Genomic DNA, 15,097 nt, shown 5'->3' on the forward strand with positions numbered 1-15,097 from the left:
GTGATACACAATGCTATTCGAAATTTAAAATCAGAATCGACGATGAGATCCCAACATATTCGTTCGCTATTGGTTGATATTTAGGGAACATTGTTATTGATTCAAATAAAAATCGAACGGTTGAAATATGGTAAAGCTTTTTAAAAAAATTCGTGAACACGGGCGAAGGAGTGGCCTTATTCGTCGTAATACTGCATGGAGGTTATATATTAAGTGAAAATATTCATCGAAGCAAGTTAACGACGTCAAGCGTACTTGCACGATTCGTAACGTTATTATTTATTATATATGATAATACATTTTAATAAGACGCATTTGTACATAACTTGTAACATAATGCGAATATCTCGCGTTCTTGGTAGTTCATATGAGATTATTAATACCGAATACCAAGATTTCAATGGCCCTGACAACTACAACAGTAAACATCGCTATTAGGCGGAAATTTCTGAAATCACTATTTCCCTTGTAAATCTTTACAGGGTGGAGACTCTCGCATCTGGCATGTTAATCTTCAGAAAATCAGCTAGAGTTTTCCGCAATCCGACCAAGTTGAAATGCCGATTTTTATTTCCATAGATACGTTTTGTTGAGGCTTTCGAATTCAGTACGGTTGTCTGGCTCGGCCCCGCCCTCCAACAACCCCTGCTTCATTCATTCGCGGCTCGGAGCCCGTACCGGGTACACGTCTCCTCGTTACAGAAACGCGTTATCGTGTCAAACACATAAACAATTATCAGCAGTTGATGTTATCTGACTGAGAAGAAAGAAATCAACGCTGTACTGAGGTGGGTACTGTAAATTGTAAATAATGACGTGTATTTGTAAATTCCCTTACGTTTACAAAACACTATTGCGAAGGTGAATTGTTAGTATTTTCATACTCTCAGCTGGTTATCTTGTGACGACCGTGTTTTGCTTAAACGAGGAACTTTTTAAGCTTTAAAAAAATATTTTAATGTTATATCGACAATATCGATATAAGATTGGTTTTAAATCGAGATAAATAAAAACAAACTAAAAAGATAAAAATAAGTCAATTTACAAATTATAAAATATTTAAATTAATAAGGCTTTATTTGTACTAAACAAAATATTCAAGAAAATAAGTTACTTTTCAAGTGTAGAGAAATATAAATACCCTTACAATATATTTACATCCTCTTTGTAATTATTAGTAAAATATCCTTAGGAGTAGCAGGTGTTAAAAAAAAGATTCATCTATTTTGGGATGAATAAAATCAATATGATAGGCTATATCATATTTAAGATACAATGTGTATACGCATTTTTAAATTTTTATTTTACAAAATCATTTTTAAAATTAACTAATTTATTTATTTCTACTTTCTTCATTATCTACTTGCAATTTAGGTATTTAATAATATATATATAAAAAAAAAACATTGACCGTACATTAATTTATTATTCAATAAATCTTCCTATATTTAATTATTCAATTCCATACAGTATTATTAATGACGACTTAACTCACACCTTTGTCCAAGTTTACATTTAAAAAAAAAGTATAGCATTATTATGATCTTTATTTTTATTTCATTCATTCTTATTATCTGTCAAATAGAGAACGTCAACCGCTCGATCATTGTTTAAATCAATAATGTTCCACCAATAGCGAACAAATATTTTGGGATCGCAGTTTCGATTCCCTGGTTTTAAATCTTTATTGCCAATTATAAAATCACTTGGTAATTTTATGAAAAAAAAAGCTCTAATAAGGTGTTGTTAAACAAAAATTTGTAACTCATTAAACATTCTATACAATTTAACTTTCATCGTGATAATATAATGTATAAAATACCAAAGATTTCATATAAATTTAATTAAAAGTTTAATTATGATTCATTAATTATTTTTGTATATGTATAATAACATTGATGTATATGTATTTGTTTCGTTACAGTGGTTTCATTGAATGAAAATAATAAATAATTCAACAATGAAAAAAAATATTTAAAAAAAAAACGATCATGAATATGTGAGCAAAGGACAAACACAGAAATTCTTTGAAAATATTTCGGTCATAAACATCACATCGCGTAGAATATAAATTTTTGAAAATAGAATTCAAGAATATGCAGCGCCGAGTATAAAATGTCGCTGCATTATTGAAATTTTGCTTAATATCGAAAATGGATATAGAATTATTAATTTAATAAAAACACTTATTCGTCTTTAAATATGTTTTGGAAAATAAGAAAATCGATAGCGTGAAGATTTTTATCTCTTGCTAAATTTTGTCGCCCTGGATACTAACCCCGTGTATAGTAACCTTGCTAATATGTATGTATTTGCTCTTACATATATTTGTTTCATAGAAGACATCTTAGTTCCCAAGATAAGTGGAGTATTCACGATGTGATGGTTAATATTTTTTTCTGTCCACGTCTATGAGCGGTAATGAAGTACCATCGGTCGAAAGGATTTTATTCTGGCTCAATAACTTAGTTCCCATGTGTTGAATTACTTTTATTTTAAATTTAACTTTCTGAAGTTGTTTAATATTTATAAGACTACAAATACAATTGTGTGCAAGAAAGGGTATTATTATTATTGTAAATATAAGATACTGGCACGTAGCACGCACGCAGACATTATACAAATATAAAATATTTTAAATATGTTTATATTTCGAACTTAGAACGCGGGAAACGAGATTGTATAGACAAAATGAGAAAGAAAATGGCGTCATGGTTCGAACAATTTGCAATTTAAATAACAATTAAATATTAATAAATAATATTTGTGGTTTATTTTTAAGAAAAAAAAATAATCCCAACGTTCATCAAATACGGATCAGACATTTAAACATTAAATAGAAAGAGATAAAATAACTCGGATTTAGGTATTAAGATATAATATAGTTAAAGCTTTATGAACTATTCATTAAAAAGTATTTCGACAGAAAATCGTGTAAACTCATATATATTCACATTTGTCTGAAACTTAATTATATTATGATTTGAAAAAAAAAACGTATCTAAGTACAAAATTGACATATAACTATACTTTTAGAGCAGAGAATTCTAAGAAAAGTTGACTCTAAAAGAAATCTTTTAATAAAGACTTAACAATGTCTACTAACAATATGATTGAGATAGAGCCTTAGAGATCAGCTGTTCTTAAAGCAAAAAAAAATCAACATTGAATATTTATTAATTACACAACTAACTCTCTAATCCAAAAAATAACCATCTATTTTGTTATCTGTGCACACAGCTACCGCCTTTTTAGTAAATCTTTTAATTTTTTTGTATACTATGTAGTTGGATATTGGAGCATCTGATGAAAAGTGGTCATCACCATGATAGACATCACACGGACTTGAACATAGCCCTACCAACAAATAATTATCACAAGTCATACCAAAAAGGTATTTATTATTCTCAGAAAACATAAAACCTCTTTCAGATGTCTGACTTTTACAAGTTTCTGACAAAGAAACTATCTTTAGAGATATATTGTAATACTGTTTTCTCAGAATGGCGAAGGACGAGCTGAAAGGTCGCACCTATCTAATTATTTTGTCTAGTAATAGTGCCCAGAAACAGTCTGGAATTATCTCGTTTCAGAACCAAGATTTCTATCGAAGTACCTATTTTCTATTAATAAAGATCCTAGTTAAATAGAGTACTCATAGAATTTTGACCCAAAATTTTCTTTAATATATATTTATGTATTTTGAAATATTTTTATGTACTGGCAAACTGGCTACGTGATGGTAAGTGGTCATTAACGCTTATAGACGTTAAAACAAGACGTAAGAAATATAAATGATTCCTTAAATCGTTAAATCGACGATACATCACCAGTTTTGAAAAATAAGATAATGTTAATTCCATTAAAACTGGATCACAATAATACTATATATTAGTCGGTGTCTGTTGAATATCTAATGGCTGTGTGGTACCTACTTAAATGGGGTTTGCATAAAGCTCTACCACCAAGAAAACTCATCTATTTTGCAACGTAAACTATTTTATATTGTTATTTTATTTAAGCCGAAAATTGCTTGTTGGGAAGTTTCAATATTAGGATCTTGTAGCCCGATTTGAATCTTAGCGTTGATAGCCCATTTATTGAGAAAGGTGAAATACTTCATTTAACGCTACGACCGACGTTAGTCGAACAGTAAGGTTTAACGTGGGCGAAACTTCGTGGAACAGCTACTAATTTACAAGTACTTAAATTCCAATGTCCTGTTAATATGTCTATAAACGCAAAGCTTAAACTATAAGATGTTATATCCCTTGTGCTGGCACAGATACTTAACACTGTAGGCTTTTGTTATGGACGTTAAGTGAGGATTTTACGTTTTTATTTTTTTTATTTGAATGGTGACGCAGCCGCTTCTCCTCAATGTCTTTCATTTAGTTCACACAGATGGAAATGGTTCATTCCAAGCAGACCATTTTCGATAGAATTGCTTTCAAAAAATGTCTCGTCGGACTTCATGGACCAAAGCAGCTTCGCTTTGTACTCTGATACTGTTTAACTATCAGCTGGTATGTCCAGAGAAATGTTGTCACGTTGTTTATGATTTTTGATTAAACCTTCGTTTTTTATTGTTCCAACGTCGAAATTATTACGAGTATTAAAATAGTGCTGTACGTCTATCATGATATATGTTTATCGTCTAATTTATTTCATAAATACATTATAACATATAATTAATTTCGTGCTAGTCTACGATAGACCCGATCGAAACCTATCCAAAATTATAGATCATTAAGAACTAATAATTTCTTAGTCGATAACATACATCCGCAAAATTCGTATAATCGAGATATTTCGATAATAAAACCATAAAATTCAATGACATAACACTTCAACGGGCGGCCATATTTGACGTTTACGGGTGCGTTCAGAAAATGTGTCTCAAATAATAATTATATATAAGTACGGTAGCCTCTATGGAAATTTATACACAAGAAATTATAGATCAAAGTTTATGAAAAAGTTATATGTTGTATGAAAAGTAAAGGATAAACCGTATTCGTTTATTTTTTTTTTATTTAATCCGAACGAGGCCGGGTTTTCATCTAGTTATAATATAGTGCACCAAACGCGAGTTAATCGCTAAAGGCATTCTTCACTAGTCAACCATGGAAATTTCGGATTCAATGAATTCTAATCTTGCGACCATAGTCTGTATTTTGTACAACAGTTAGTATCAATTGAAGTTTTGAATCGTTTCCTTTTCCCGATAATTAATTATTAAAAAAAAAAAAACGTTTTTAATAAATAAAGGATATAATTTTGTCATTAACGTTCAACTTTGGTGTTAAATAGGAAGTCTTAAATAAAGTTGAAGATTCGCAAATTACTTACCTCATTAACTTCGCCCACGCCTCAGAATTATAGGGCTTCAGATGAACTTACAACGCAGGGTCCAACAATTGAGAATTTATGGTATATATTTGGCCCTTAGCCCTATATTCTGAAATTTTAATACAATAGCAACACTGTTAGGTTTTAAGGGCAGCTCGTAATCGACATGATTTAATGAAGTTATGGAATTGCTAATTAATTTAGTTTTAGTTTTTATTTATTGGTGCCTTTGGCGTGTGTTGTCTTCAATTTGTGTATCGGTGTGCCGGCATGTATTTATTACCAGGCAGCATCACAATATAAGTTTTAGGTTTTTTTTGGTACCAATTCAAATATGGAAGGTATAAATTGCAAATGATGTAATATATATATGAATTTGCATTATTCCAAAGGACTTCAATGACCTGGATTTTATAATGAGTGGTTTGTTTTCGTGAGAGTTTAGATATCTTAGTCGGTCTAGATATATATTCGTATAATCGGATAATCTTTACGAATCTATCATCATCAATCCATACTATATTTGTACTGCAGAAGAGGGCTATAACCTAGGAGCCAAGGAATCATTAAGGTATAAATTTAAAGAAATTAAGATATTGTCTGTTGCTTCTCAATATATATTCTGTAATGTTTTTTATGAGAAAATGTGATTCTCATAATATTGGTGCGTTCAAAATGCTTCTGTTGCGAAATTTAAAAAAAATGTTAAGGAACGCTTGTGTGCGAAAGGTTACTATACAATTAGTGAGTTCACGTTTGATAGCACACGATAGGATATAGAGGTAGGAGACGACTCAAGAAACGATGGATGGATTGTGTGAAAGACGATATGGTTAGAAAGAATGTTACTTGTGAGATGACGTCTGACAGAGAAGTATGGAAGAAGAAGACATGCTGCGCCGACCCCAAGTAAAATTGGGATAAGGGCAGGAGGATGATGATGACGTTTGATAGCACACCTTGGGAACGAAACGATCGCCTCCTGGCTGTTTCTATTCATATACAATTATGTATATAATTAATTTGACGTAAAAAAAAAGAAAAGCTGAGTTTCTTTTGCCGGTTCTTCCCAGGTCAGGGTGTTTCCTTTTCCGAACCGGTGGTAGTGTTTAACTTGACAATCAATAAGAAAGTGTAATACTTCTATATTGAATAAAGGAATTTGAGTTTGAGTTTGAGTTGAGTTTTGAATAACATGTACATTCAAACGCTTTCTACTGAACTATTGTTTGGTTAAATTAATAAGGCGATGTCTTTTTTTTATAAATTGTTAAAAGAGGTTTAATTTGGCAATAACTGTTTTAATTATATTTCTTTTTAAAGATTTTCTTCTTGTCACTTCAACTTCTGTTTTATTACACGTTTTATCTCTACAAATAAAAATCTTCTTGTATTCATTTATACCTTAATATTTCTAAACACGTATCTTTGTATTTTTATATGTTCTTCTGTTGGAATTCCTTATTATTAAATCAATAAATAAGTTTAAACATATGGTACACCAAGTCGTTACACAACTACGCGCTACAAATAACGTGCTAAGTGATTTAATTGAACACGGAAACCGTACTCGTTTGAATTATTAAACCGATAAAGCCAAGAGGTATACGTAGATTTCAACCGAAGGCTGGTTCAAATCTTAACCTCTTCAGTGGTTAATGTGTGTTAATAATTAATTTGCAAACATCGTGAATAAACTCACCCTAATTTGTTCACAGGAATTGCGTTGTCGAATATGATCCAAATACTCTCGTGGTGATGATCTTTGCCCAGTAGCGGGACATAGAGTCTTTTGCTATACTTTTAAAAAAAATTGTACTCCCAAACATTTACCATATAATATCAATGTTTTATTCACTCAAGCCTAGCCTTTGAGCCTATAATAAAAGCACTTTTGAATTGTCATTTCATAGGATTGAATTAAATGAAAACCTTTTTGGGAATACTGTTTTTTTTTTGACATTAGATTATAACATTACGAATAGGCTAAGTTAAAAATATCTGCGGAATCTTAAGCCGTAAAGCTCAACCGGTTCGGAGAAAAACCGACAAGGAAGTGGTTACTCTTTTCTAACATTTGTAATACAAAGTTATGTCAATTGAATACAATTAAATTTTTATAACATATCCTGTGTGAAATTCATAATCAACAAGTATTAGCTCTACGTTTTTTTATCATGTATAATAAATTTATCATCGCCGTTTCTTCTAAAAAGGTCTATATTATTTTTGATATTTATTGTTATAAGCATATTGTGGTACAACGTTAAATATTCCACTTTGTGTAAATCTCAAATCTTTCGTTGCTACGAATTACATTTGAATTGTGTATTTTTTGTGAATTTTAATGGGCGCGATACGATACGGAGTTTGCCAAAAGTTTGCGTAACTTGTAACAAGGACCGCGCGGAGTCGTACTCCATCCACTCGATCCGCCATTCCCTAATCACTCTTCATCTTCCGGTTCCGGCCGGTCCTCATCCTCCAAAGCCTGAGATAGATTATTGAATACTTGCTGGATCAAGTATAATACTAGTTGCATGATATTTATACAGAGTGTTTTATTTTGATAACGATGATTGACGTCCTCTGTGGTCGTGTAGTGTGTACACCGGTTTTCATGGGTCCCGGCCTCGAGTCCCGGCCGAGTCGATGTAGAAAAAGTTCTATAGTTTTCTATGCTGTCTTGGGTCTGGTACCGCCGTTACTTATGATTTTCCACAAGTGCTTTAGCTACTTACATTGGGTTTAGAGTAATGTATGTGATGTTGTCCAATATTTATATGTATAAAAAAGATTACTGCCTTCATACTTGAATAAAATTATTTTGATTTTGATTTCGTATCAAAACCTACCATATCAAACGCCTACGCCAATGAACATCAGCCCGGTAACAACAAGATCAATACAATAAATGGAACTAATGTTTTTGTTTCGTAACAATACGTAACATTAGTAAAGATAAAATCTATGAATGATTTTGAAAGGCTAGTCGATGTATATTTAATAACAAAAGACTCTTCAAACTGGGTGGAAACAATGAGTGTATTCTGAGGGCATTGTGTGTGCACACACACTGTCGTAAGTCCTGCGGCTTCGGTTGCGAATTACTGTAATTGTTTAAGCGGATTTTATTACGAAAACATCAAAGTAAATCAATGTAAATACATAATTATGATAAACAGACAATTTATTAAAACGTTTCGAAACTTACCTCAATGGCTCTTTAATCCCAATTCCTGCATTAAAGAGAAAGAAATAAATCAAAGTATTGCGGGTTGGCAAGTTCGTTGATCGAATTTATTTTGCGACATATGCAGTTTCCCCCTCGGTGCTCACTTCTACCGCAGGCTGCAACGAAAACAATAAAAGGACTATTGGCCGGGATTTTTATCACGAATTACTTCATCGTATTTTTCGATCAGCCTGCTTTTTATGTAGACTTTGAATAAGAATAATTAAAATTGTGTGTCTGTCTGTATTCTCTGTATTCTAATATGAACGATAATGTCCTACATATATACATTTAGGTATCACGATACACCTATCACGCTGTCTTATCTATACTAATATTATAAACGCGAAAGTAAGTCAGCCTGTCTGATTGCAACGCTTACGCGGAAAATTCACTAAACAAATTTTGATAAAATTTAGTATGGAGCAAGATTGGATCCTGAAGAAGGACATAGGCCAACATTTTAAGCCCACTATCGATCCCACTCGGACGAAGCCATGAAAACTTGTAAATAATTAAAACTAAACAGAAATATACAAATTATAAAGAATATTACAGTATATGTGTTATTTTACGTGTTGTAGGGGTTGGTCATTAGGTAAGTTCATGTCCTTCTTTGGAGCTTGAAGAACAACAGAGAAACAGAAAGACATAGATACTTTCTCATCTATAATATTAGTATAGAATAGAAGTACAGAAAATTCCTTTAATATTGGAATTTCTTGGAAGATCTTTTCTTATTTTCGGTGTCCGATGACCACGGACTTTACGTTCTAAACCCCAGTCCTGTCAATTCATACTCGTTAGATAAGAATAAGTAATTGTGCTCGAATACTGGAGCAGAGTCAGCAGCTGCGCCCGCTTACGGAACGTGCTCTGGGTAGTAAATGCTACTAAACGTCAATACTTTTGTACTGCAATGTTGCAGTTTGAAGGATTTATGTCCCGGTGTAATTAGGGACTTAACGGCTTGTAGTCGATTGCAATGTCTAGAGGAGTATAAACGAACTAATTTGTCATCATTGGTCAAGACCTAATTAATCCACTGTTTTTTTAGGTCTTGGCCAATGATGGTTAATTTTATTTTTTACGTATTTTTATTGTCAGTGTTTTTTTTTGGGAATTGGAACTTTGGACATTAAAGTGGATATTAGCAGTTCAATTGAACAGTGATGTATTATAAATATACATAACTTTTTTACGAAATAAATGTAATGTATAATATTGAAGGGATATTTAAATCTAAGGTTTGTATATATTTAGTTCTCCTACCATCGGAATATACTAAAGATTCAATGATTCGCGACACATTTAGGTGGTAGGTTAAGGTGCAAGCCAAGGGTAGGTACCACCCACTATGTAATAGCCCATTTACTCAACTTTTTTGATATATTTATTAATTCATTGACTTGGTAAATTTGCTGGTAAGATAAATTGTTAGTTATTTTCAAAAGGCGTTTTTTCACTGGACCTGTTTATGTATTGACGTATTGGTTAAACGTCATGCTTTCGTAAGATTAATGGTGAATTTAAGGTAAAAAAAGCAAATATAAAAAGGGATCCAGACAGCCGCTAAACGGTTCAGAATGCTAGACAAACTATTTAGGCTTCGTAGTGAAGTACCTTGATTGAATTTTGATGTTTTTGTTTATTATTAAAACTAGAAAACAATATCTTAAATTGATTTAGCTATAATTTTGCACACAGATTTGATGCTGGTGAAAGTACAGCGTGTTAAATTTATTAGTTTAATGGTCACAACCACACCACCACCACCGGCCACTATATTACATGTAGTTTTCATACCTTCTATGGACTCTCTATGATTGTAGCGTGTAGCGGCGACCGGCGTCAACCGTGTGCGGCGAGTCTATATACATGCGTTTTGTGGTTGTGGCCGATGCCTCGTGTGCGACGACCCTAAGCATCAAAAGCGCTATAGTTTACCCTCGATCTCTTTTTATTATGGCATTGGTTGGCGGACGAGCATATGGGCCACCTGATGGTAAGTGGTCACCACCACCCATAGACAGAGGCGCTGTAAGAAATATTAACCATTCCTTACATCACCTATGCGCCACCAACCTTGGGAACTAAGATATTATGTCCCTTGTGCCTGTGATTACACTGGCTCACTCACCCTTCTAACCGGAACACAACAAGACAGTGTACTGTTATTTGGCGGTAGAATATCTGATGAGTGGGTGGTACCTACCCAGACGGGCTTGCACAAAGCCCTACCACCAAGTAAACTTCTTCTTCTCTTGGGCAATTGTCCTCGCTAGCACAAGCTCTAGGAAGAAGGAATATACGTAATTAATGACCCATAATTACTATTCTTATTAATTATAAAATATAAAGGACAAGTTTTTTGGTCAACAAATAAAATGGTGTGATTGAATACAATACATTTCTAGCGCAAGATGATAAATTAATTTCAATTATGAAATAGTTCGTACAAAACCCGCATTGTATATTATTTTATTAGTTAATTTCTATATTTTAATTTTGTACTTCCTCGAATTTTTCTGGTCGGTTCCACGAACAGTAAAATCAGAATATAATAACGAAATTATTAAGAATATTCGAGGATTGCGGTTAACATGGAAAGGTTGTTTATACAATTTAATCACGCATTATTAATCCGTAAAACAATCTTTGATTGACGCAGTGCCGAGACCGCTTCGTTTGCGCTTCAAGCGCTTTAGGTAAGTTAAAACTTTTGACGGCTTGATCGAAATATTAACATTTTTAATTTTACTTATTTAAATGTTACGTTGAACCGAGTTATAGTGGCTGGAATACTTGGCTCTTAAGCTAAGATCACCGAGTTCAAATCTTAACAAGTGTTTAGTTTTTATTTAAAATAGGTAGGCTTGGCATGTGGGCTATCTAAAGTTTAAAGGTCACCCCTGTCCATATAGATTGATACTGTAACATTTTTTTTACATTAGCAGCCTGTCAATTTCCCACTGCTGGGCTAAGGCCTCCTCTCCCTCTGAGGAGAAGGTTCGGAGCTTATACCACCACGCTGCTCCAATGCGGGTTGGTGGTATACACATGTGGCAAAATTTCGTTGAAATTAGACACATGCACACATCTTAATATATAAGATATGTTTAGTTGAAACTATTTTTATTGCTATTAACTTGTTAAATTTTAAAAGGAGGTTCATTGCATTAATTTATTTTTATTTTAGAATTTATATTTAAGAAAATATTCTTCTGTTGTCAAAATTTAAAAATGTTGTTTTAATATATAATTTTATGTCAGAAGACTAACATCGTTTTCTTTATTAATTTTCACAAAAATATCAACAAGATACAATTGTATTATTTTTTACTTGGTGGTAGAGCATTGTGCGATACGGCCTGGGAAGGTAAAAACCAGTTGAGTAATAATTAGTATTGCTGTGTTCCGGTTCGAAGGGTAAGTGAGCTAGTTTAACTAAAGGCACAAGGGACATGACATCGAAGTTCCAAAAATTGGGGGCACAGTTCGGCAGCGAAATTTTATCATTTCGTAGAGCGTCCATTATTATTTATTATTACTTACCATCAGGTGCGCAGAGCTAATGTCTATAGCGGTGGTGACCATCAGACCTATTTTCCTGTCCGCCTTAATCGTATGACACAAAAAAATTTAAACAGGAAAAGCAATTATTACTCAAAGAAAATACATTGGATTATTTCAGTCACGATTTTAACTGAAAGTAATGTTAAATTTTACTGTAAAAATATGTAATATAATATATATATTTTTAAGTTGAAAATTGATGCCACTACTAAATTAATAATAAAATTAAAATCGTTATTAAAAGCGGGTTTATCCTCAGTGCATTAATCAAAGTAAAGTGATAATATAAAGCGGAGCCAATGTAATTAGTTTTGCTCCGCAATATTTAATTCTGATATATATGTTGTAACATATATCAATATTATTTTAAGTATTAAGACTAATTAATTAAACTACCGTAATTATGATATTTATGATAGTTGTGTTTATTAGTTCTAAATGTATTTATTTATGTAGTCTAGTTGTTTAGGGAATGGACGTCAAGTATTAATGATAAATAAATAAATATTGGACAATATCACATACATTACTCTGATCTCAATGTAAGTAGCTAAAGCACATGTGTTATGGAACTCAGAAGTAACGACGGTACCACAAACACCCAGCCCCAAGACAACATCGAAAACTAATGAACTTTTTCTACATCGACTCGGCCGGGAATGTAGACGGAAGGACCACGGAGGTCGTCAAGGTATTAGGCATAATAGTACCCTTTGTCTTTTCTTAAGGTTCAAGACTCCGTCATAAGAGATTTCATCAAATTCGGTTCAGTGGATGAGCCGCAAAAGATAAACAGACGGACAGACAGAGTTCATAATATTATTAGAGATTGTATAGATTAATTTAGATGGTAAGTGGTCATTACCGCCCATGGTCAATGCATCACCAACGTTGGGAATTAAGATGTTATGTTTCTTGTGCCTGTGTCTGGAAGACAGTAGTACTAAATATTGCTCATGTCGGTGAAATAGAAAGGCTTATTAACCTTCCAGTCGGATTCACACAAAGCCTTGTAAAATAATATATAACCCACCAGAAAATAAGCGAATATATTTTTTTCTGTGCGAATAACATGAATGGGAAAGTAATCTCTCTCTGTTACGTTTTCACGGCTCATCGGCTGGATCGATTTTGATAAAATTTTATACGAAGAAAGTATGAACCTAAACGATTAACAAAGGCTAGTTCTTAGAGCATGTCCATCACAACATCATCATCAGCCTGTAAACTTCCCACTGCTGGGCTAAGACCTTACCCAGACACCACCACAGACACCCTTTGAGGAGAAGGTTTGAGCATATTCCACCAGGCTGCTCCAATGCGGGTTGGTGGAATACATATGTGGCAGAATTTCGTTGAAATTAGACACATGCAGGTTTCCTCACGATGTTTTCCTTTACCGCCGAGCACGAAATGAATTATAAGGACAAATTAAGCTCATCAAAATTCAGTGGTGCCTGCCTGGGTTGGAACCCGCAATCATCGGTTAAAATGCACGCGTTCTAACCACTGGGCCATCGCCTTCTGCTGGGCCATCTCGGCTCGTTCGTCACAAACATAATTTTAAACGGACGAAGCTGCGGGTTCTGCTGTCTATATCATTTAATAACCATTCATTTTATATTCATATTTAGAAAATTAGTATCTGAGCGTGTTCAAGCACTTAAAGCTGTCAGTACATAAATGCAGTATACAATTTTGATATTATTAAGTAAATTCACCGCAATACTTCGGTTTATTATAAAGGTATTTTGTGTGTACTTATTTATTACTTTACTTTACCATGTTTACGTATTTTTTATATTGTTGTTAAAATACTTTTGTTAAAGTAACTCGTTTTATCCTTATTTTATCTTAAACACAAAGCATCAAAATATTCTTTATTCGAGTAGACTCATGAAAGCATCGAGCTAGGCTTTTGAATCGTCGTGTCATACGTAAATAAATGTAGAGCTACCGGTTCGGATCGTAGATTCTACTGAGCAGAACAAGAAAGCCAGTAGTTATTAATGTATTTAAATGATACTATATTGAACTCGGGACTTATTGAACTATGGGATTAATATTCGGCCTCTCGGTGAAGACACTATTCTTGGGTATGTACTATAAACTTCATCTTCTTGGGTGACAGTACTTGTGGGATCTAAGAAGGATGATAATTCGTTCCACTATCCGACTTTAAAACACAACCAGGGAAGTACGTCATACGTCAAAATCGCATCACGGACGAGAAATAACGTATAGTATGCGTTAACACTAAATTCATGCGTCTATTCACGCACGAGGGCGCGCCCCTCTACGCTAAAGTATCAACGTAATTTAGTGTGCGTAACGCTCGTATTTACACGGTGTCTTAGTGTGCGTGAGATATGGCTTTTGTAAGAATAGAGGAAGCAAAAAAATACAAGATACAATTAAATTATATTTGTTGATGCGCACGATAAAATTTGACATAGAGGCGCGCTTTTATGACTGAAAAGATATAGATATTGATATATAGATATTGATTTACATATATATATACATACGTATATATATATGTAAAATATCTGTATATTATATGTAAAATAAATCAAATCCCAAATAAAAACAATATAACCTTACTATTACTCATTAAAGAACATAGTTCACTTGTAATGCGATTAAAATACGTTTTTTTTAAAGATATAATTACTTTAATTAATATTATACTTTAATAATTGTAAAACCTTATTTATTTGTTTGATTGCTTGTTACGTTTTCACGTCTAAACTACTCAACTGATCATCATGAAGCATAAAGGTTATCAGGAGTACAGGAAAGGACATTACCCTTCCCCTCTCCCCTCAGACCCGAGTGAAGCCGCACGTGGAAACAATTTATTAAATATAATTTAATAAAATATTTTCGCATACTTTCGTATGTCATATTCAGTGAAGATGAGAATTTGATTGA

At 33.0% G+C, this 15,097-nt stretch overlaps 1 protein-coding gene across 2 annotated transcripts in view; it reads left to right on the top strand.

The window, feature by feature from the left end:
- The first annotated feature begins 667 nt into the window (after positions 1-667).
- Positions 668-15,097, top strand: part of LOC125073368 (calbindin-32) — a 134,696-nt gene continuing 120,266 nt past the window's right edge. For both annotated transcript variants that reach the window (XM_047684171.1, XM_047684172.1), the window contains exon 1: positions 668-788. The gene's annotated coding sequence lies outside the window, so the exon portion shown is untranslated. The remainder of the gene's footprint in view (positions 789-15,097) is intronic.

The sequence above is a fragment of the Vanessa atalanta genome, chromosome 24 (genome assembly GCF_905147765.1).
Source record: "Vanessa atalanta chromosome 24, ilVanAtal1.2, whole genome shotgun sequence".
NCBI lineage: Eukaryota > Metazoa > Arthropoda > Insecta > Lepidoptera > Nymphalidae > Vanessa > Vanessa atalanta.